Source organism: Anomalospiza imberbis, chromosome 1 (assembly GCF_031753505.1).
Source record: "Anomalospiza imberbis isolate Cuckoo-Finch-1a 21T00152 chromosome 1, ASM3175350v1, whole genome shotgun sequence".
Classification (NCBI taxonomy): domain Eukaryota; kingdom Metazoa; phylum Chordata; class Aves; order Passeriformes; family Viduidae; genus Anomalospiza; species Anomalospiza imberbis.
The window spans coordinates 132,985,099-133,005,795 of NC_089681.1; the positions used below are offsets into that span (position 1 = coordinate 132,985,099).

The following is a 20,697-nucleotide window of genomic DNA, read 5'->3' on the forward strand; positions in this document are numbered from 1 at the left end:
TACAAAGTGTTGTTGAAAGAGGAGCCCTTGAAAACATACATACTCAAAGATCTGTTACAGTTTATCCAGTAGTTAGAGCAAAGAAATTCCCTACCATTTTTACCTCATAATGATAATACAAATCAAAAACATTTTCAACTGAATATCAATCCAGGCTCAATCTATATTTTAATAGGTGGGTTGCTTGTTTTGCAGAATGGTTTTGCAAGAAACGTGTTTTGTTGGTTTTTGTTTTGTTTTTAAAGATGACTAAATCATGAAAATATATTCCTTCTAGGGAAGAAAAAGAAGCTTTTACGTTTTTATCCATTGATTTTCAGTGTTTCTTCCTAGCAAAAAAAAAATCTTTTATTTTGATAGTATGTGACATTTTACCATGTATTTAATTTGTCAAAATGAGAAAAACAGGGATACAGGCAATTAAACCCAAGCTTTAGACATTTTGAAACAATTATTTTTAAATTTCTTTTATATACTGACATAAAGGTTTTTCCTTTTTTTTTTTTTTAATATCTAGGTGACTTAAGAAAGGAAAGATTATTTCTTTACTGTTTAGTGAAAAGGGATTATGGTAGATTTTCTTTCACTTTTCTCCCAAAGGCATTTGTTATGTATCCCATAGAAATTGTTAGTTCAAATAGGGAAGATGGTTACTCACAGAAGAGCTGTAATGGACATGGCAAGACTCTGTGAAGAACAAAGGAGAAAAAGCTTCTCTCCAAGCAAACAGAGGTTCTCCTAAATTGGCTTTGAGAATTGGTCTTCTTCTGTATTTCCATAATAAAATTGTTGTTAAAATGGGAGTAAATTCTGCTCTTGTGCTGATGATTCCTTTTAATCTGTGTCAGAGGGGGACTAGTAATCCCTGTAAAAATATAATAAGGAGATGGGAAAATATGAAGAAGGCATGAAATATAATATAGTCAGAATTCTCACATTTTTTGATTGAAACTGAAAAAAAAAGCCCTTATCATCTACCTCCTTACTGGAGAAAAGACTGGACCATAAAAATGTGTGATAGATGTGAAAAAAGTGGCTGTGCTACTAAAAGACATGGGAACCATATTTTTCAGCATATTCTTCAGGGAAAGTATGCTGATATAACTGAGCATAAAGTATTTCATAAAGTTCTGATCATTAATTTGCTATAAAAACTCATTCAATTTGCAAAAGGTGCAGAGGAAGCCTATTTGGGATGAACAGGACAAACAATTCTCTGTGAGGTAGGATAAATTTCTTTAGTCTCACAAAATAAAGTCTGGAAGAAGTCATAATACCTCTCTGTAAATATATTTCAGGAGAAAAAACAGAGAAGAGGAGATATTTGAGGTAAAGATCAAATAGATATATATTTGCCATGAATAAATTTATGCAAATACAAAGATCAGTAACCAGTAGAGAAGGGGGGGTTCTGAATGTGGTTCCCTTTCAAAGTCAAAGAGATTTCTAATGAGTGCACATCTAAACTTTATGGAATATTATATGGGGGATACACATTGCAGGGTACTGGTGTCCTAAATCTGGTGTTACTGCTGCATAACTTCACCTACTCCTTTTGAATCCTGTAGTGCAGTAGTAGAGAGGAAAGTGTTTTGTCCATCTTGGGAGGTAATAAATGAGTCCTTCAACACTGCTCAGTCAGTCTTCCACAGATAAACACCTGTGGGAGCAGTTTGAGGGAAGGGTGTTGCCCAAAGTCTGTGACTGGAGATGTAAGAGAAGTAGACATATTCACAGGCAATCTACTTTTTTTGCATGTTCTGGCCTTGCAATTTCCTTTTTGCTGTAATCTGAAAATACACTAAAATCACGTGTGCTAGACTCTAAAACAAGTGCCACAGATTCTGCTGCCTGGAGAACATCCCAGTGGGCCTCTATCCAGGAGACTTGGCTTGCAGTTTCTCTTACAGTGCTATCTGTGGTCATGGGTTATATCATAACTTTGCTGTTTCTGCTCCAGATCTCCCAGAGAGAGTGGTTTCTTAGCATCACAGTTGTGTGTCTAACCTGCTGGCTTTTGCTCAGCCTTTGTGGCATGACTGTTTAGCTACAGATTTCACTCAAGGTTTTCCCATAATGTTATTATGATTGGTGCTTAAATAACCCTGCTGTACTACTTTGCAGTCTGTCCAAACCTTGCAGTATTGATATCAAGAGGATGACTTGTCATTGGATTTTAAAACCACTGTTTAGTGAAGGATTGAAAATGAAGCATCATGGCACTGTGTTTGAGTCCTTCAAGCATTCCCCTGAAGGGATACAGGTATGTCACACACGTCAGAAAACCTGTTCCCTAATCCTGTGATTAATTTGTGCTCAAGTACCATGTTTAGATTGTGTTGGCTTCTGAAGATGATGTAATTTCAGTTATGGGACTAATACAAAGTGTCATGGCAAAGTTGGTGTGATAACAAATAGTAAACTTTTATCATTATTTAGTAGTCTTTTAACTAGCAAAAGCAGCTCAAAGCTAATCTGGGGGGGACAGGAGAGGGACATCACATCTGTGTGTCCCAGAACCCACTGACAGGAGAAGAACCACCTTTGAAAGGACAAAGGAGCAGTGCTCTGCCATTTGAACTTGGGAAACATAGTGAGAGGATTCCAGCTCATTACCCTGTGCCATTCCTCCCTTTTCTGAAATGTCATTAAAACAAAAGAAAGCAGAAAGACTCCAAATGAGGTTCAGTGGCAGAAAGAATCTGAAAAAGTGGTGGAATTTGTGGCCCAAGTTGCTGCATCAGAGAGACCAAGAAAGTTAGCTGATCAGTCTGACAAACTATAACTGGAGGTGCTGGGAGTGTGCTTTCTTGCTTTTGTCTTCTTGGAGTTTATTTCAGTCTTATGAAGTCTGTTTTCAGGGGACAAAGAGCACTAAATGCCTCTTCCATAGTCTAGTGTCTCAGTGTCTTTCTTTAGAGCATCCAAGGGATAGCATGGCTGTACAGGCTAATTTAAAAACTGGAAGACAGATTTAGGAATATATGTATGTCATCATCAAGCTAACTCAAATGTCTGTGGTGGGCAGCTAAATAAATGAGTGTCCATTCCTAGGGTTCACTGGGAGTTTGTAACTTCGGTGTTCTATTGTTAAAATCTGAGTATACATGTATCTTACAAAAAATCTGATTTAAAGACTTCAAGTAATGAAGACTACGACATATAGTTTCATCCTACAGTTTTAGGTTAGTGGCCAAACCAGTTTTCAGGACTTTAACTTTCAATCCTAGTTCTTTCTAGTATTATCTCTGTAAAAGAACCTAACAAAAAATAATTTTTTGTGCTTGGTCTCCAACAGATTTTAGAACAGTGTTTCATTCTTTATGGCTCTTTTCTTCGAGGGTGGTGACAATTTTTAATACATTTGCATGATTTCTATAGCAAGGAAACTTCCAGCCTGGTTTGAATCACAGGGGGAGTGAAATCACAGTTGTGTTATTTGAGCTCCAGAATTCAGGGTAACTGTTTTTTATGTTGCCTATGTTTCTCCACACACAAATAAAGACATATATCCAATGAGTTTAGCAAGAAAGAGAAGAATGGCTAAGGGAGATTTTTACCCTGACTCATCAAATTGCACATATTTCTGCCTCATGTGAAGAGAAACTGTAAGAGCTCTCAGAAAAGGCAAGCATTGCAGCAGTTGTTTTAAATGCAGTTGTGGTTTAGGAATTGATTTTTGGTAGTGCCTCATTAGTATAACTAAAATTTCTTTGCCACATATCAAAAAACATCAGGTAATAGAACATCTGAGAGAGAACCAAAATTTCCGTTCTGTGTAAGTTTGGTATTGGATTTTTTTTTTTTTTTTTTTTGCTTTTGACGTGGTCCTTTTCTTTGGTTCACTGAAACACTGATTTGATGTACAGTATCATATCCCATGTAATTGTTAGCATCCAAGCACTGATTATAGGGCAGCAGATGTCAGAAAAAACCATTATGGTAATAAGGACATGCATTTAGCAGCCAAATTTTGCTATGGCTGGAAACCCTCTCTTTGTGAGGAGTAAGTGCTGCAGTGTTTTGCCTGGCATTAATTTAATGTACTCTTCAAAGTGATTTTTATCAGTAATTGGAGAAAATAGGAATGTAAACTTTTAGATTTTCTTTGGTTGATGTTAGAATATGTATCTCCTACACCAGTGTGAAGATTGAGTAAGCAATAAATTCACTCTTGTGTTCAGGTTTTTTCAATGCAGATGATAACAGCCTTTTATCCCTGCCTTCATGAACCAAGCTTTACCATGCAACTGACTCCCAAGTTAAATGCCACAAGGCTCAAGAAATCATGGGATTTGTTAAGAAATAATAATAATAATGGCATTTTTTATTTGCTTGTATAATTTCTAAGTTGTCCAGACTAATTTCTTTTCTCCCTGAGAAGCCACAGTAAAAGCCACAGTCTTTATTCAGTGGCAGGACTTCTGTAATTGGTCTTTTAAAAAATGAAGTATGTGGGAACCAATGGCACTTATCTGTGAGTGCCCAGTAGTATATTAAACCTATTTAATTTCTTGCCATTGTTTGGCCTCCTTTGTTCTCTGAGTCTTAGGTACTTTGAATGGTTTGTATTGCTTCCCTATTTTAAGGTCTCTCCACAGACTTGTTAGCTCGTAAATTAGACTGTGCCAGCTTATGTGCTATACCCTAGGTTGGTAATCTTTCCTCTAACCCTTCCTTGCTGGTGCTTCACCTTGCTGCAGAGAGAGGCGGTTTTGCATCCCTATATGATGTATGGTGTGCATTCTGTATAGCTTGGAACTGAAGAATGGCTGAAATTTCTTTCATTTAGGCAAAAAATTGCATCAGCCCCTCTGGCTGCAAGACTTAGGATGATGGAAATTTCACAGGGTTGTCATTCAGCTTTGGTAAGTGCAGTGGTTATATGTAGCACTGACTGACAAGTGCTGGAAACACAGGTCTGTCCCTACTGTCCTCTGACCATAACTTCAGAGCAGTGGTGACTAAGTTCTTTGGTGGTGGGGGAACTTTGAAGGCAAGTAATAAGGTTAGCACACCGTTATTTGATGCCATCTGGGAGAGGAGCACGGAGTGGGATCTGGTCCTCATATAAGGAGTATGAGGCTTTTCTAATCATTTGCTTTATCACTGGATGTCCTTGAGAAATGGCTGCATGACTGAGAAGACTACAGTTTTAATTTCATCTGACCTAGGAAGAAAACAGTTGTTCTGTTTCCTTCTCTCTCCAGTTCTGTGGTATCACAGGATTTATGAAGTGAATTTTTAAATCAGTAAGATCTGTTTTTTCCCCTCTATAACTTCCATAAAAATATTTATTGCTTTTAGCGAAATCATTGCAACGTGTGAATTGTCAGGCTGGGACCTGCTTTGTTAGAGTGGCTTACATTTAAATCTCCATTGTTTTAGACCAGAGGTTGGGGCTCTTCACACAGGATTGCTTTGACATATGTGGCCTTCCTGCATGTCAAGTCCATGTTTTTCAGTGTTCCTTTTAGCAAATCTGCTTGAGTGTGGTCTTGAAAACTGTGCTTGAGTTCCAAAAACTGTGGCTATTGAAAGACTCTTAAAACACTGCTAAGGTATGTGAAATTTCTGGACAGTACTTTCAAAAGGGAACTAGGATTTTTTTAATGTTATTTTTTTCAGGTATATGGTTTATATAGCAAAGTTCAATTTGCATGTGTACGTATGCAAATATTCACCCATAATTTTCCCCAAAGATTTTTTAGGCATTTTATTTTCTTCCTCTTTCTTTATTTACATCTCACTGACTGCAACCTTTATGTTGCTGCATAGGATGTTCTTGTCTGATGGATTTTTTAAGGTAACCTGGGGATGAGTTTTCAAGAAAATCACTGCTATGATTCTAAGGCTTCAATTATCTCCTGGGGCTCTGCTTTAGGAAGCATACTTTCACAGTTTCTGCCTTCATGAGAATCTTCTGATTGAATAATAGCCTTGAATTCCATTAGGAACCATGTGGTTTTTTCTGAGTAAAATAAGGAGAAGGTGGTTATTTTCCCATAAGCAACATGTTTCATTTTCTTGTAGTCTATCTTTACATTACACATGTGCTGCTCCTGTTGTCATTCATTAATTTTCCTTTTGAGATCCTTGTTCAGTTATTATTTTCTGCCAAGTCCTGAAGAATGTATTTATATAGGGTTTTTTTCAACTCCTCCTTCTTTCTCTGAATTAATTATACATTGAATCATTTACTGTCTACTTGTCTGTGTTCCAAGCAAATGATAGTTGTGTGTGCATTTGATTGCCTTGGTTATTATTTTATGTATTTCAATTTCTGAAGTAATCATAGTTTGACAAGTGCTGTCCATTCTTCTGCATGTCAAAGACTCCATGCTAAAAGGAAAATTACAGAGAAAACATGTTCCACAGATGGAAGTGCTACGTGACTATCCATTTAAGAAGCCAGTATGACTTCTTTCCTTGGCATGCATCTATAACAGAGTTTTAGTTAAACTGAAACAAGTCTCTATAAATAAAGTAGATACTTCCCTGATACAGATTAGGCAAAGTGATGAATATGACTCAACATAATGTATTGTTTTTTTAGCAACTGTGATTAAACTATGATTACTTTTGCAGGGTAGTTGTAGTATAGGAAGCATTTTCTTTTACGTTATAAAGAGTCTTTAATGCTTATGGTTGACAGCCAAATCAGAGAATCATAAATTCAGATGGTTACAAAAGTCTCAGCTATGGTACAGTAAACTATGGTGCTTCTCTCTAGTCTGCCAGGTTGCCATGTAGGAATTGCCTTCTGCACCCTTGTTCTGTCACTGGCCTCTTTACTAAGGCTCACAGCAAACAGAGTAGTTGGGAGCATAGAGGGTGGTTGTGCCTCATATCTTTGAAGATATTTAAGGATGTTACAGCATCCGTGGGATTTTGGTATTTATTGGTATCTAAACACCATTCAGGATCTAGGTCTTTTCTGTTTTTTCTTTTTATTTCTCAATACATGTTTACAGAGAAAAGTTCATCAAGAGAGATTTAGTGCTGAGCACTTTGGTCCCAGTCCAACATAACCTTCAAACCTGTAATCAATTGTCAAGCTCTCGGGTAATCCCATTGAAATACCTGTGTGAGTCTTTGGCTGGAACAGAATAGGCTTGGCATCCTCTGGCCTGCCACTGAGGAGAACCACTTGTCTAGCCAGAAATTGCTCATCACAAGCACAAAAAAAAGGGACTGTGATTGCCAACTGTTCTTGTGTCCTCTGAGTCACTGAATAGTTACTGAACAGTAATGATATTTTATATCTGATGACCCAGAATCCAGGGGTTATGTCACCATTACTAAACAAATTCTCTAGTGGGGGAGCATTTGAGTGCTCACCACTGCGTGCTGATTATCTTTTTGGGTCAGTGGCTTTGGGTAAGTTCTTTCAGATTCATTGAAATGTTGGCAGTTCAGTCTCTTTTATATAAAACACTTTGTGCCTCTCCTACAAGTGAACAATTGGGAAGCCATTGATTTCACAGCCTGTTCATTTTAGTGAACCTGATGGTGGATGAACTGAAGGAATGCACTAGGTAAACTTTTTTATCCAAGGTCTCAGTAAGCATTTCACATAGCTTTGTGAACAGCAGATATTGTGCTCTGCCCAGTCTGGACATGTTGCCTGTTTGGGCATTGTAGATGTCAGAGCTTTCGTATCTTGTCACTCTTGAACAGATTACTTTAGTTGTAAAGCTGAGTTATATTTTATTGTGTTCTAATTATCTTGTGCCATACTGCTGGGATTTTTCTCTTCTCAATCTTGAGCCACAGAATAGAAGTGGAGATAGAATTCTGTTTTCTGGTATGCTTTGTGCTGCTTGGAAAAGGATGTTTATTGTTGCACATAAATAAATAAGGGAGGGAATGTTTTAACTCCCTACATTATCATGAATATAAAATGAAGATGCTGTATTCTGTAGCAAGTATTTTTGGGTTGAGTGCACTCATACTCCCAGGAATGTGTTAATTATTTCATGTTTTGAATTACCCCATTTATGAAAAAAAAGCAGCATGTTTGCCTTCTGATGATAATGGGCTTTTTGAATGGCGCCCAGAGGAAGCATTGCTTCAGTTCTCAGCTCTGGTTTTGTAGATGTCTTCCATGTTGTTGGGGAAAAGAAAAATGCCAGTACATGTCTGCAAATTGCAGCCCGCATTCTGTGACTACAAAGGCCAAGCCAGGTGTGGCAGTGTGAGACAACAGGAGATACTTTGTGGTTTGGGTTTTATAAAGCTTAAGAAAGCAATGGACACTCTGTTTACCTGGGAACCAGTTAGAAAAATGAGATGTAATTCCAAATAACCATAGCTAGGTTGTGTTTTCTTCTTGCTGTTTTTTCCTTTTAAATGGATTCAATTAATTTTTTTATTATATACTTTCAGATCTTGGCCATGCACCATAAAAGTAACTGGGCTTTTTTTCCAGTGGCTTAAATGTGGCCTGCTCTACAATTAGCTTTAAATTAGCAGCTAAAATAAGACAATGAAACCAGCACTGGAGACTGAAGTTATGTTGCCTTCAAGAGAGATGTTAAGGATCTAAAAGTTTTTGTTAAGGGATGGTTTGTACCCCACAAATCAACCACCCAACTCTTCCATCTTTCAAGGTGCAGATGGATGCTGAAATGGATCCAGATAAACCAGATAACAATTTACAGATTCATCTCTGTTCAACCTCCTGTTCCTACCATCACATCTGCATTTGGTGCCATTTGTATGAGAGCATTTTTAAGGAAAAAAACTCTTCAGCAATCTTTGTTCGTGTCTATGGGTGATACTTCATACACAGTAATTGCTTTGACACTACTAAATTAGTATTACCCAGGACTGGAAATGTTTATCAGGCCTCTTGGAGCCTTAGCTGTGGTAGTTATAAGGAAAAAAGGAAAAAAAAAAAAGACTACTTTGAGGTGAAGGCAGGTTGAATATCTGATTTCTTTCTTCTGTGTTACTTCCAGTCATCCTGATGATCAGAGCAGGATAACATGTGATTTTAGTTTGTGCTATGTATTGGAGTGGTAGGAGACAGGGTAATGACCTTTTTTGCAATAATGTTTAATTGGACAATTATCAGGCTTATTCTGTCTGTGGGATGATGTAGTGCCATGTTCATGCTCTATTCTGGATCCTTTTTTGCCTCTACATCTGTACAGAATTCCTGTATGCATTTTATTTATAGAATTTCATTTGCCACTCAGTCAATGAAGAGAGAAAAGAAATTAAAATCAAACTTTGCATTTGAGGGTTTGAGGGGCACAAAGCAATGAATAAGAAGCTGATTTTTTGTAATTAGTGTGACTTTAAATCAGTTATAGATTTTTAAATTTTGGGTAAGAAAATATATTAATGTATAATATTCTGATTCATTATTGAGATTTTTGTATTTACCATGAGAATGGTCAAAGACTGAAATAGGATTTGTGGAGAGGTTGTGGTACCTCTGTTCTTGGAGGAACTCAGCATTCTCTTGGACATGGGTTTGAGCAGCCTGTTCTAAACAGACCTGTTCTGAGCCAGGGTTTGGACTAAATGTTCCCGAAAGTCCCATATGACTTCAGTTGCTGGGATTCTGTGATTCCATTCACCATTTTGAAGAAACTCACGGGTAACCATGTTCTCCATGAAAAGGAGTTCTTTCTCTCTTCCCTTTCCCACAATGTGGTGAGATTACAAAGGTTTCTAGTAGAAGCTGTATTAGCACACATTTATGAAGAGCTACCATCTCCTTAAAACTGAGAAATTATGTCCTTCTTACTGAATCATTAAGAAGGTTATTCAGGAATTTATCTAAAACAATGAAAGAAGAAAAAAAAATATTGGTAAGACTTAATGAAAAAAAATTGAAGTGAGACCGTCTTCTCTGTAAATGCTGTGCAGTTGATAAAAAAGAGTTGTAAGTAACATTGCAACCCTAGTGATTCTGTTGCTGAACAACTTATATCACGAATCAAATTAATCCAACGCTTCAGAATTTTGTTTGCAAAATGTGTTTTCCTGGGCTGCCAGTTAACATAGGAAGATGGAATAAAAGACTTTTTTTTTTTTTTTTTTGGTGGAAAAAATGACAGCAGAAATAACAGCTGCAGTTACAGCTGGTGAATGCAGCAGGTAGCCATAATGTTTTCCAAAATGAGTGAGCAATTTAGGACAGAATCGGACAGGTGCAAATCAGGCTAGAATGAAATCAAGTCAGAGGAGACACTTCACCTTCATAAATTAGGTGATTATTTCTGTGATGCATCCTGTTCAAGGATACGATTCCTTGAGATCTAGTCATATGTTCACAGATTAATGTCTGGGTCATGATAATGCACTTTAACTTTGTTTGGGACGAAGACCAAGCATAAATTTACAGTCACTCTTTGGTCTGTTGTTGGCCATATGTATGCCTAAATAATCTCTGTGACACTGCTGATCAAATACAATGAAACAATTACAGGGTGCAGTCCCAGGTACAAATTACTTTCTATAGACCACTTGTGTTGAGTTCCTCTGAAAAGAGCCCAGTTGCTTGGTCCTGCTCCAGCTGGCCTGGCTCAGGACTATTCAGTATTCTGGTTTTTACTTGTATCTCACTTGCAGCATCCTTTGGAAATGAGTAGCAGATGCCCAGTTTGATGGTGCAGGTCCTCTGATCATTGAGCACATATGCTCCCTTGTCATTCTGTCTCAATAATTGAAAGTACTGTCAGATGAGGAAACAAAACAAAACCCTGCTAAGATCCTAAGGAAAAATTGTTTCTGCCTAATCTGCTGGATGATTTTTCAGTTTACAAACAGCTCTTTTGCGCATTTATCATCTTCTAGGGGAAGTCTGTCAGTACTGGTAGCTCTTGGAATTGCTCCCTGAGTGCCTCAGCGCACTCAACATTTTTTCCTTTGTTATTGTATTGTATTTCATGTAAAGAAATTTTCAGTTAATAATCTAGCTTCTTGGTAATAAAGAATTTTTTTCTCACCTCCTTGATGTTATGGTGACATTCATGACATTCATATATATAGTTATTGTCTGTCCATTTAGTTCTGTACTATTGAACAGGAAAATGTGTTAGTGGAATAAGAAAGTTTTTTTGGAGCTCTCTTTGCCAAAATTTATGGTTGGCATCTTTGTCAATTGCCAGCCATGTATTTCCACTTGGATGCACTGAAATGGAAACTCAAGTTCTATAATGATGCATACTTATATATAGATTTTTTTTTTAATCTTCAGTATAAAAATATATTTAATTTAAGATTATTTCAGCTTTATCTTTCAAAACCACCAGATTTAAGTCTTCTACCTATTTGGATGTGTGTGATCAAGAAAAAAATCTAGATGTGGTGCAAGTTATTACAAGGTTTCTTATATCTGCTTTCATCATACAGCATTAAAAGTTTCTTGCATCATCTATCAAAAAAAAAAAACTTCACAACTGGTTTTCCATGGCATGTCATACCATATTGTTAGAGGAATATCTTGTGCATTGTGTCACTCTTAGGCAGCACAGGATGCAAAGGAATGATTTTTACAGAAAAAACAGAAACTTTCTAAAGTAATTTAACATGTTAGGAACAAAGACAGCAGTTTCTGTTCCTTATTCAGTGCCAGATAATGCAGAACAGGGTGAAACATGGATTAATAACTGTTAATTTTCAAAGTTTTGACTTGAGGGATTTAACTCTTCTATTAAAGAGATTTGGAGAAGTTACTAGTTAATGAGAAGTGATGGGACTTGAAGGGGTGTGTAGAAGAGCTGTGGGAACAAAGAGACAAAAACTCTAGTTGCAGAGTTGATAGCAGTTTGGGAGATGAGTTATGGGAACATGAAAGGTTTGATGTTTGAGGATATGAGATTAATATTTTTCTGGTAAACTTAATTGGCTCTGAAGGATTAGATAAATGAGATCTATTAGTGCTTTCTTGAATCTGAAGAGAGCTGTTATCTACATGGAAAAATGTGTGGTGATTATAGCTATTAAAAATGCTATTTTTATAGTTAATATTTTAAAAAGTAATCTAACAAAAAGAAGCAATCTGTGCTCATAACTTTGTTGTTCTGAATTATACATCCTTTTGTGATCTATAAATGCAATGGATAGGCTTAAAAGCACCCCGTTCCTTTTTTTAAGTACATTCTGATCAGTTCTGGGTTGGATGTAGGAAGACACTTATTTGCAACTTCAAAAATAGATGTACAGAGAAGGCAAGGACCACATCAGCTGGGATCTGTTCTTATTTTACCTCTACTGATTCAACCATCCTCAGGCTTTTAAGAGATTTATAACTAGACACTTGATAAATGCTATCAAAATATGCAGTGAAACAAGAATAATAATTACTATGAGAGCAACAGTGAAAAGGCTTGTTGCCCGTTCCACAGATATCAACTAATCAAAGTAATTTAAGTCTTGGACACATTTCAGAAAGGTCATTTATATAACGACTCCAAGTGAACTGTTTAGCTTAGGAGCTCTTCCCTCTGTTGCTAATTTATCAGCTTTCATTATGAGAAAAATAGAAGATGCTGCTAATAGTTTTAAAGAATTCTGTAGTAAAGGCCACAGATTAAATGTAGAGCTTTTATTAGCCAGAGCTGTGATTTTCTAACTAATGGAGGGATAGTCTTTGTTCTCACCTATGTGTCATACTTGACAGTAATAATGGCTGTGTTCCACATTTCTCTTGTTCAGAAAGTCCTTTCTGCAAAGTTCATTGAATGACCTCAAACAGCAGAGATGGTTTTGATGAAAAACACCCTTTCAGTCATTCTGAGGCATCTCCTAATTACATGCCTTATTTCACAGAACCTCCCATCTGAAATGTCTTTAGGCCCTCTCCAGACTTCAATTAAGAGTGTTCATACCAGAGTAGGATATGTTAATGAAATTACTGACCCATCCATCAAGCCTTAGCTACAGGAAAGATTATTTGAAGCAATCTGTTTTGTTTGCATGAAGGTTGGGTCCCACAAACCTGTGTGATACTAGGCAGTGCAGCCCAACAGACTAGGGACTTGGAGCAAGAAACATGCATAGCTTTGCCCAAAAAATATGTCATGACTAGTTTTGTATTATGCATGTGTTAACTTCATGACCAAAAAAAATAGGTTTTTTTGAAATCTGTTGTGTAACTCCTATAAACAACTGCATTGATATAAAGCGGATTAACTGCATCAAGGAACAGCTACAATGCCATGCTTATACAACATTAGAAACATTTTAGGCTTTCAGAGGCAAACATTACCTTCAGTTACACAATAACAAAGGTAGTAGAGGCAAACTGTCATAACATTCCTTCAGCAGTGAGAGGTTTAGTACTTATTGCATAACACAATTATAAAAACCAGGAACATTACTTGGGTGACAGTATGTCTGGTGGGAGGGGAAGTGTTCAGGATAAAATGGAAGGGAAATAGGTATATTTTCTTCCGGAGCTATGGATTCTATAACACTGAAAAGAAACGTATAGAAAAGAGCAATTCCATTTTATCAGCTGAGAAATACTTACTGAATTTGCAGATGAAGCAAAGGTGAGAGGCTTAAAAGTATACTGGAGTGTTGTATTTGGGATGATCATGACAAATGAGAGCATCATTCTGAAAGAAATAGGAGCCAGTTCAATGTGAAACTTTGTGAGAGTGTCTTTCTCAGAATAGTGACTGCAACATTACAGGAATGAGAAAGAGGATTCATATTTGAAGTTCTAAAGGCTAAAATGGATGTTAAGAAGAGAAAAAAAAAAAGAAGATAAGGCTGTCTATTCTCATCTGAGCTCATATATTCTCAACAGGAATCATGCATCCAGGCTTGTGCATTGTATCCTTCAGGAAGGACACAAGCCATCTAACAAAGGAGAAAGCAAATATGTAGCAAATGGGATAGAAAATGGGATCTTACATGTCTGGAAAGTGAAGAGAAATGTGAAAGGGGCTTGGTTACTAAAATGATCAGACTGAAGTGAACCACAAAAAATTATTTTTCAGGTGCTTAAAATACAGTTGCAAAGGGAAAGGCAGTAGTTTTCTCTTCATGTCCATTGTGGATTGGATAAGCAGTGCAGGACTTAGATGGCAGTAAGGAAAATCAGACTAGAGGGTTAGGGAAACCCTTGTGGCTGAATGAGCAGTTTAAGCTCTACAGCAAATTACTTAATGACATGGAAAGTCTCCACTGGTAGAGATACTTGAGAATGTATTAAACAAATATCTGGCAAGAATATCTGAGGTTTAATTGAATCTTCTTTCATGCAGAAGGATGTCATATTTCTCTGCTTCCTCAATTTTCTAAACATTCTGTGAAATGCATGAAAAGATACTCACTTTTAGATTTCTCAAATCTTTTTAGTTTGAAGCATTTTTGTTGACTTTACTGTGGGCCAAATCTCGACTGTTGTTGCTTATATGGACCTTTTGACTGAGGCAGAGGAATCCATGACATCATCTCAACAGACCCAGAGCAAAGATTAGTTGGAACAGTTGCATTTAAGTTGATATCCCAACAGCTGGTCAACAGTTTTTATCTGTTTGTCTTTCCATTTTTAAATGTCAGCTGTGACAGTCTGAATCTGTATGTGCTGTCAGAAGGGCCTTAGGGTAAAGTTAGGGTTCCCCTGAGTCTAGAAACTTTGCTAATATCTTGCAGGAGGAGGTCAAGGCTTTGTCTCCAGTCTTTATCTCCTCATATAATAGTGGGACCTTTCTTCATTTGTATTCTTGCCTTCAGTGCTGTAGACAGAAATCCAGGGACTTTACAAAACCTAAGACTCATGGAAATTTTTCTTAAAAATAAAAACATATCAATCAGAATTGGAGCAGTCTTATATGAACGGGCTCCTGAGAGCTGGCTAGGCTAGTGCCAAATGCCTTGTGCTTATTTGTGATAAAATCTGACTCTGGAACTCAGATGTTTAAAGGTGCCAGACGTGTTCATGCCTTTTCCTCAGAATAGTAAATAATGGATATGTTTGTGAGTGTCCTTCAGATGTTCTGAATTCCAGGTTGTGTAATCACCCTGAGTTTCAAATTTGAGAATTAGAGCACATATTGCAATTACTCCTTTGGGATAACTCTTGTTTTGTTGAACAAGAATTTTGTTGCTTTTGTTGCTCAGCCAATCCTGAAGTACTAATTCTTTAAATAACAAATAAAATAATTGAATTCATCTTTTATTTAGCAAGTGTGGTACCTTGGATAACCCAAAAGAGTTTTGGTTGGACTCACATTCTGTGCTGTATTATTCAGTACCACTCTGGCTCTGAATTCAGACAGCTGCCCTGGCTCCCAACTTTTATCTGGCAAACATCCTCCCTCAGAAAGCCAGTGGAGGCTGGACAGAGTACCTGCAGATTATTACTTAATACATATTCTAGACCAGTTGTGTTTGATTGCATAAGTATTTAAGAAAATCCCAGTCTCCCATGAATTAGTAGATTTGAAATTTATTTTTAAGGGTCTGACTGATTCAGTATTTTATAGGTCTATCCCAAAGCTGAGAGAGATGGAACAAACATCTTTCTTTACAGATGCATTTGACTTATTTTCTTAATTACTATTTCTTCTCCAAATAGTTATAGTGCAGGGTTTTTTTGTTTGCACTTTGATGGTACTAAACAACCTTCATTTAATCTTTTCCAAGTCCTTTTTAAATGAATTATTTTATTTTTTTCATCTTTAATCCTCCCTTGAACTCCTTTTATTCTCTGTGATTTAATGAGGCCTTCTCAATACAAAGGAAACCAAGTTAAACAAAAAACCAAAACAAACCCATTTTTCCTCCTTCACAGACTGGTGGTTAATTATGTAAGTATGCTCATCATTTGAAAATGAATCTAAATTTGAAATCTTCTAAAGAAAAACTAGAAGGATTTTTTTCTCTATATGCTGTTCAAGCCATCAGGAGTAATGCATAGAGTATGCACTATCGTTATATCTGGCAATGTAGTGTAAAGCATCCAGGGAAGATCTTGTCTAGTAGTTAGTGGGGCAATAATGAAGATATTAAGATATTATTTGCCCTTGGGAGAGAACCTGTAACTCTTTTTTGAAGGAGCTTGAATGAGACATGGCTTCTGAAAGCCTGATCGGGTAAACTTACCCCTACCATGTCTAGCTGTACTTCATCTTCACTCTTCAATATCTTCTCCTTCCCGTTATGCTATTCATTAAAATAATTTCTTCAGACCAGACAGGGAGCATGTTCTGAGGTGTATTGCACTAATAGAGGTATTTTGTTGTTTTTTTTTTTACTTACTAACCAGTGTTAATTGTTTGATATATTAAAAAACCTGCCTGTAGCTTCTTAGGCCTTTCTAGCACATGGGTGATTTCAAGTGAAAGCATACAATTATTTTACCTTTTTATTAATTTCAAATGGTGGTATGAATTTTTTCCAAAATTTTTGAATGGCATTTTGAGGTTTTGAGAGTAGTCTTGACAATAATGTCTATCTAAAGCAATCAGACCTAAAAGAAGCCTATTTGCATCCCCAATGGTGTATGGCAGTTTCATGAAAAATCTATATAAAACTGTGCTGCAATTTACCAGGCCAAATTGCTCCATTGTTTTCAGGCAGGAAAGGTGGCAATCTGGGAGTCTTCCAGATTTCAGTTTTGCCAGGTATATGATTATGAGGAGGTATGATGCTTCTGGATGGAGAAAAATCAGTTTTCCACCAGAACTGTATTTAAATATAGTATTTAGATATCAGATCACTCCATCCTCTCAGAACCACCTTTGAAAGGAAGATGCCTGCTACTAATAGAAACCAAGTTTTGCATACATACACACTTTATTGACTTTGTGCATGAAAAGGGATGTCTGTATGAAAGCTGAGGTCTAAAATTCCCCTCTGTTTGTATCATGCTCTTCCTAGAATATTTATTATATACTCAGAAGTTATATGGTATAAATTAGAAAAAAAAAACATACTCTTTTGCATACAGAAAAAAACAAGTCTTTCACAAATTTTCATTTTCTGAAAAATCTTCAAAACAGGCCTTTTTGAGGTTTGGAGAGGAAGGAAGAGTTATTTTTTTTTTACTCTTTCATCACCATTTCTGTGGAGTTGATAAATGATAGTCATTCTTTGCTACTTCCCTTGAATTATCACTTCTGCCCACAAGAGTGGGTATAACACAGAAAAAAGAAAAAATAATTTTCTTACCTGTAATTTTGCTTTTTCTCAGTGTTGATTTAGTAGTTAGCAAAGACTTTTTTATAGTAAAATGGTAATATGTCTTTCACTTCATCTGGCATAGAATTCCTTGGAGTTTTTGTATTTGTCTGAGTGAAAACAAGAGTGAGGATCCCATAAGGTTAAACTTTCACATATTGACAGCCTGTTGTGTTTCTTTTGTTTGGTTCAAAGCTGCTATTTTTGCCTAAGTTTTCTTGTGTCTTCTGCTGTGGAATTCTGCTTCTAGGCAAGATCCAACAGTCAATCAGAGTATTGAAACTCAAATAACAGGTTTTAATAAAGAGATAGGAGAATTGCACAACCCACCCTCTCATCCCGGTCATTATTATAGTGCTGGAAAATGCAAGCAGCAAAACCATCAGAAGAGAAAACAAAAGATCAAAAAAGAGATAAGCAATTTAGATTTTTCCAATATGAATATGTTATGAAGAAAATTATACATCTCAACATTAGACATCAGGAGGGTTTAGCTAGTACTAATGCCAATCTCATATATACTAAACTTGATACTATTTCAATTTCATTGTTTGAAAGCAATCTTCATAGAGAGAAAAAAATATGGCTCATAGCAGTGAGATTGTAGACAGTAAAATAAAAGAATGCAGTCAAATAATCCTATATTTTTAGTGAAAATTTTTCTGCCATTTTATTTGGATTTAATGTAATCAATGCTTTTTTCCACATATGGACTTTGGATACTAATGAAGTTTTGAACCATGTTGAATAACTGATGCCTGTACCAGCTGCTAAGGCTTACTATTTAACCTGTATTGCTATTTGGTTTTGTTTATTTGAACCTATGAAAGCTCTAATCTGCTACCTGTTTCAGGCATAGAGAACATTTTGGAGTGTGGAAGATTCTCCCTGGCTGCTCATAAAGACTGGCAGGAAAAGCTCCAGCTAAAATTGTTTAAACTGATGAGTAGCTCCATCCATATCAATGTTAAATTTTGATTTTGAATAGCTTCTGATAAAAAAAATGGGAGGAAAAAAAGTGCTGAAGTTTCACTGTTAAAGGAATTTTTGGCTTTTGGGCTTTTTTTCCCTTGTCTTTCCATTCATCCTCCCAGGGCAAACTTAAATTCTTTATTTGAAGGCTCTTGCTTCATCCCCCATTAGATATTTGTTCTCAAGTTGTATTGACATAAACATTTCCATTAATCCCAGTTCAAAAGAATACTCAATTGCAGGAGTTAGAGAAACAGCTGCCAGGTGACATCCTGTCACTGCAAGGCTGGAGAGGCTGGCACACACCTAACATTTTTTCCTTTCTGCCTGTCTTGTACAGACAGCAGATTTGGCCAGAAATTGTACTTCATGTAGTAGAGAATGAAAGATTGGGCTAGATATTCTAGTCAGCATGTGTGCTACTGACTCCTCATTAATTTAGCATGATTTTGCTCACTCACTGTGATCATTCTTCATCCAAAAAAATCAGGAAGCTGTACAAATCTTGCTGATGCATAGAGGCACCATAACATCCCTTTGCACATAAGCAAACAGTGGTGGGAAATAAAGTTAATGCAGTAATTTTCCAATGTTAGTGCAGGTTCTGTCTTATCAAAGTCTATTACTAAGGATAGTCACTGATATTTTGTTTCATCTTCAATTAAAAGAGTTAAAGTTGCTTTGTATTTTTTTAAGGAACACCATTTAATTTCCATTATTGCTTCATGTCTCCTTACTCTCAATTTCAAAAAGTATGTGAGGGGATACCAGAGGGGCTAGAGGGTTTTTTTTCCCCTTTTCAATTGAAAAAGATTAAGAAGCAGTATGTTTAGGTTTTGTGCATGTATTCTAGAGCCAGGAGAACATTCTGTTTTCACTGATGTAATAGTGGGACCTGTCAGGGATAGACATCAGGCATTTCTTCTCCATACACTGGTTAAATCCAGGAATATGATGGTACAAGAAACACAGCACTTCTTTCATTAGGTTTCACATTTTATAATATATTATTGCTGTATTCTGCAGGCAATGCCACCTTTGCCTAATACATGGGGCAAAGAGAAAGAATTTCGTATAGACCAAGACCATAATTTCCCAATAAAAGTTTCATTTGCAGCTAAGGCAGTGATTAATGCTTGACAGATGAAACAGTAGGAAAAAAAAAAAGAAAGAGAGTGTGTCCATCAATGCCTTTTAAAGGATAACAAGCCAATATGTTTGTTTTTTCAGTTTTCAATGCTCAGGATGATGGGAGGAGATACACAGCTGCTAAGTAGTAATGTATTTGTGGGTTATGTATGTCTTTGTCATGAATTACACTGTAAAAACCATATATTAAATCTTTGGATGTACTTTTGATGAAAAAATGATAAAGCATGCATCATTCTGTCAAGCTTATTTATACTTGTCCATTCATTCAAGGTAGGGTAAAAGATCTGGTTATTAAATGCATAGTTAAGCATCTAAATTCATGCCACGCTTTTGGTTTGCTTTTTTTAGCATTTGCAAATCATGTTACGTGTCTGAATTTGACAATGTAAAGACAGTGTGAGAGATAGCTATAGGATACATCTGTTTCAGGCAATGTGCTTGAAAACTAGAAAATTATCTTTTAAAAATGTACACTAACTAAAGTAGGGCTCCATCTGATAATGTTTGATAATGAAATATTGTATATATCTCTACATCAAAGCCTTCACAGTCTTAGCTCACTGAATTAGGTGCTGGCTTCTTGATTATTTTAAAGCAAAGTAATGACCAACAAAATGCTGAGCATTGCCATCTTCTGACACAGTAAGAGCACTTGCTGACAAAATCATCCAGGTTCCATTTGGGATTTCACTTTAGTCACTTCAGACCTTTCTCAGAGCTCTCCCCTCTGTCTTCTCGATGTCAGTGTTCCAGCAGCTATACTTCCACATGGGTGGCGTGATGCAGAGCTTGGAAGGAACCTTGTCAGTAAAATGACAGAAGTGTTCAGAGGCAAGGGAGTCATTATCTAGGGAAAAAAAATACCACAACATTAATTACTCTCAACAAAGCAGGCTTTCTCCAAATGCAAGCTCAACAGAGTCTTGCTGTGCTTGAAATCCCTTAGTCCAATAAGAGACATGAGTCAAGGTTTTGATCCCCGCCTTCCGTCTCTCACAATGAATGTAACAACCCTGATGTGCATTGCTGGGCACCATTCACTTCCCAGGGAGAGGCAGTTTAGGACTTTTTCAGTCTCCTGTTTATTTATGCATATTATTTAGACTAGAATGGTGCCAGTTGGAAGGGTCTGTCAATGATTACCTAGTCCAACTGCCTGACCAATTCAGGGCTGGACAAGTATATTATTAAGGGCAATATTCAAATGCCTCTTAAATGTTGACAGGCATGGGGCATTGGCCACCTCTCTAAGAATTCTGTTCCAGTGTTCAACCACCCTCTCAGTAAAGAAATGCTTCCTAATATCTAGTTTCACTCAAAGAAAAAATGAAAGCTTTATGCCAGTCATCTAAACCAAGCAATATTCTAGTAGTGACTAGTTGTCAGCAAAGTAGTCTCTTTGTCTCAGTTATAAGAAGG

At 36.6% G+C, this 20,697-nt stretch overlaps 1 protein-coding gene and 1 long non-coding RNA gene across 2 annotated transcripts in view; both read left to right on the plus strand.

Moving 5' to 3' along the window:
* The window catches only part of PLXDC2 (plexin domain containing 2), a 253,379-nt gene that overhangs the window by 18,700 nt on the left and 213,982 nt on the right, over window positions 1–20,697 (plus strand). The gene's annotated exons all lie outside the window — the stretch shown is intronic.
* On the plus strand, window positions 2,232–20,111 carry LOC137483799 (uncharacterized). The gene is made up of 4 exons (XR_011004664.1): window positions 2,232–2,263; window positions 4,793–4,868; window positions 5,466–5,561; window positions 19,357–20,111. It is a non-coding gene; the product is annotated as an uncharacterized lncRNA (long non-coding RNA).